Genomic DNA, 4,020 nt, shown 5'->3' with positions numbered 1-4,020 from the left:
TACCCTGTCAAATTTCGGCGCCGTTGCAGGGGAAACAGTTTTTTTTTTTTTTTTTTTTTTTCTGATTATTTTTTGTAGTCTAGATTATCTCCACTTGTCTCAGAGAACGTTAATTCTTTGAGGCAATTCTCATATTTATCTTTTAGTTCCTTGTTTATGCCCAGGTGTTCCAGATCAGGTTACATTCCATTCGATCCTGAGATCGAGCGCTCGTTTCGTAGGCAAAGGAAAATTTATAGACAAATTCTAGCGGATTCTGAGGAGGACAACAATCGAAGAGACCCTCCCTCTGATTCTAGTGACGCAAAAATTCCTTCAGATTCAGAATTAGAGATGACGTCCCAAAAGAAACTCAGTGACTACTCGCAGCCAAAGCTCGCAGATTTCCCGCACCTTACTCCCACTCCGGCTCTAGATAGAGTTCAATTTGAGATCAAGCCCCAATTTATCACTATGATAGAGAGGAAGCAATTCGGTGGAGCTAAGGGTGAAGATCCTAATATTCATATTGCAGATTTCTGCCAGTATTGCAACACCATTAGACAAGCCGGGGTCACGCGGGACCAAATCAGGGAGATTCTTTTTCCTTTTTCATTATGTGGCAAAGCTAAATTATGGTTTAATGGTTTGAATAGAACTGCACTTGGTTTTACTGACTGGTAGACTATTGCTTTGAATTTCTATAATAAATATTATCTTGCAGAGAGAACAGCGGTACTAAGGAGTGCTATTCAGAACTTCGCTCAAGAGGCCGATGAAACGCTATATGAGGCTTGGGAGCGGTTCAAGGATCTACATAGAGAATGCCCCCACCAAAATCTAGCACAATGGCAATTGATCCAAGCTTTCTACAATGGACATGGAAATTCTTCTAGATCAGTTCTAGATTCTGCAGCCAGTGGGAAATTCATGAATTTAAATGTGGACGATGCAGGACAGGTTATCGAAGACATGTCAATACATAATTTCCAATACGGGAATCCGAGAGGGTTTGCAAATAAAGGAAAACTTAATATCCATTACGTATCCTTTTTGCAAGCTCAATTAACGCCTATTTGTCAAAAATTAGATAATCTTACTACTACTCCTAATTCTGTAGCTAATGTTTCTCCTGTTGCTAACAATGAAGCTTTTTGTGAAAATTGTGGAATTGTAGGGCATTGGGAGCAAGATTGTAGGAGTTCCATGGAACAAGTTAATGCCTTTCAAACCTATAGGCAGAATAACCTATATTCCAACTCTTATAATCCTGGTTACCGGAACCATCCATATCTTTCGTACCGGAGTACCAATGTACAAAACCCTCCACCTCCACAACAACCACAACAGCAACCCCCACCACATCAAAATATTACCATCCAAATTCTGGCCAGAAAAGCCAAGCATCACCCTCATAATCTTCTGACCCTGCCATGACAGAAATTAGAGCAATGCTTACTAATATGCAAAAGCATATGGAGTGTAAGGATGCGCAAATAGATTCTATTTTTAGCCCACAATAAAATCATAGATAATCCCATCATCAGGGAGCTCTACCATCACAACCTATTTATCCTACAGATCATGCCAATGCAATCACTCTAAGGAGTGGTTCACATTATGATGGACCTCCTATGCCGAAGGAAGATGGACCAGTTCCTGGTCTAGATTCCTCTATACCAAACGCTAATCCTGATAACCCTGCAGGGCTACAAACAGATATTAACCCTTCTAATGTTTTTATGCAGGGTAAATCTCAGGATAAGGGAGGAGATGTGCAGAGCCCGGTTATCAAACTACCGTTCCCTAATAGAGAATTGAAGAGTAAGTTTGATAAACAATTTGGTAATTTCTTAGAGGTTGTGAAAAACCTGCAGGTAACAGTTCCTTTCACTGATTTAATCACTCAGGTTCCTACATATGCTAAATTTATGAAAGACATTCTGACTAGGAAAAGGGCCTTTAATGAAGTAGAAACTGTAGCTTTCACAGAGGAGTGTAGCGCCTTATTGCAAAATAAATCCCCTCCTAAATTAAAGGATCCCGGTAGTTTTTCTATCCCTTGTCATATAGGGAATGTTTTTATTGATAAAGCTTTGTGTGATTTGGGTGCCAGTGTCAGTGTTATGCCATCGTCTGTCTGTGCTAAACTTAATATGGGAGAATTAAAATTTACTAATATAACTTTGCAAATGGCAGATCGTTCTGTAAAATACACCTTAGGTATTTTAGAGGATGTCCCTGTCAGAGTTGGTAAATTTTTTATTCGTGTTGATTTTGTTGTTTTAGACATGGCAGAGGATACACAAATACCCATTATATTAGGTAGGACTTTTCTCCATACTGCAGGAGCCATTATTGATGTGAAAAATGGTAAACTAACCCTTTATGTTGGTGATGATAATGTTACTTTTAATCTAGGGAAATTTTTGAAAGAGCCTATGCTAGAGGAAAGTTGTTGTTATATTGATATAATTGTTATAATGGACGATATTTGTGATGATAGCTTGCCACAGGTTCTTGCAAGGGATCCCTTGGAGGAAATTCTTTCTGGGAATTTATCTACAAACAATGCAAGCGTTAGGGGTAATGAGGTACAGGATATTGAAAGAGCTCTTTCATTAAAAAAAAAGAACCCAAGGAAACAATGAAGGTAGTAAATTTAGTTCAGGAATCGAAACCTGCAGAGGTCAAGAAACTTGAACTAAAACCTCTCCCTTCTCATTTGAAATATATTTTTCTTGAGGTACTTAATGACCTACAAACTTCCCAACTTCTAAGGGTTCTTCAAACCCATAAGAAAGCTATTGGGTACAGTATTGATGATCTCATGGTATTAGCCCTGATTTTTGTATGCACAGGATACATCTAGAGGATAACCATAAGCCCTGCATTCAACCCCAAAGAAGATTGAATCCTAACATGCAGGAAGTAGTCAAGAAAGAGGTTATGAAATTACTTGATGCAGGTATTATCTATCCTATCTCTGACTCCAAATGGGTAAGTCCTATGCAGGTAGTGCCCAAAAAAGGTGGGATGACTGTGATCACTAATGAAAAAAAAGAATTAATTCCCACTAGAACTGTAACAGGGTGGCATATGTGTATTGACTATCGTAGACTTAATATTGCCACTAAAAAGGACCGCTTCCCCCTCCCCTTTATAGATCAAATGCTTAATAGGTTAGCTAACCATAAGTTCTTTTGCTATTTGGATGGGTATTCGGGATTTTTCCAAATTCTGATTCACCCTGAAGATCAGGAAAAGACAACCTTTACATGCCCTTATGGCACTTTTGCATATCGTAGAATGCCTTTCAGTTTATGTAATGCTTCCGCTACCTTTCAACGTTGTACGATGAGAATCTTTTCTGATTTCATAGAGTCTATTATGGAAGTCTTTATGTAGCGTGTATGGTTCTTCATTTGATTCATGTCTAATTAATCTCGCTAAAATTTAAAAACGATGTGAAGAATGCAACTTAGTTCTAAACTGGGAGAAATGTCACTTTATGGTCACAGAGGGAGTAGTTCTAGGTCACATTATATCTGATAAGGGCATTCAAGTAGACAAAGCTAAGATTTCAGTGATTGAGAAATTACCTCCCCCAGTTAATGTTAAGGGAGTTAGAAGTTTCTTGGGTCATGCGGGGTTTTATCGTCGCTTTATCAAATATTTTTCTAAAATTGCTAAACCACTGACTCAGCTTTTGCTCAAGGATGCTCCTTTTATTTTTACTGACGAGTGTCTTGAGGCTTTTAACAGGATTAAGCAAGCTTTGATATCAGCACCCATCATATGTTCTCCCGATTGGAATCTTCCTTTCGAGATCATGTGTGATGCAAGTGACTTTGCATTAGGAGCCGTGCTCGGAAAAAGAAAGGACAAGATTTTGCATGTTATTTATTATGCAACCAAAACTTTGGATGAAGCCCAAGTCAACTATGCCACTACGGAGAAGGAGTTTCTTGCTATTATATATGCTTTAGAAAAATTTAGATCATATCTTGTTGGTTCTAAAGTCATTGTTTTTACTAACCA

The 4,020-nt window shown here is 38.3% G+C and overlaps 1 non-coding gene across 1 annotated transcript; it reads right to left on the bottom strand.

The window, feature by feature from the left end:
* Positions 1–714: 714 nt before the first annotated feature.
* LOC145633569 (small nucleolar RNA R71) lies at positions 715–821 on the bottom strand. Its single transcript, XR_014112881.1, has one exon. It is a non-coding gene; the product is annotated as a small nucleolar RNA R71 (small nucleolar RNA).
* Between the last annotated feature and the right edge of the window lie 3,199 nt (positions 822–4,020).

This window comes from Chenopodium album, chromosome 5 (assembly GCF_948465745.1).
Source record: "Chenopodium album chromosome 5, dcCheAlbu1.1, whole genome shotgun sequence".
Classification (NCBI taxonomy): Eukaryota; Viridiplantae; Streptophyta; class Magnoliopsida; order Caryophyllales; family Amaranthaceae; genus Chenopodium; species Chenopodium album.
Note: the sequence above shows the minus strand (reverse complement) of the source record. Positions and strands in the feature narration are given on the sequence as shown.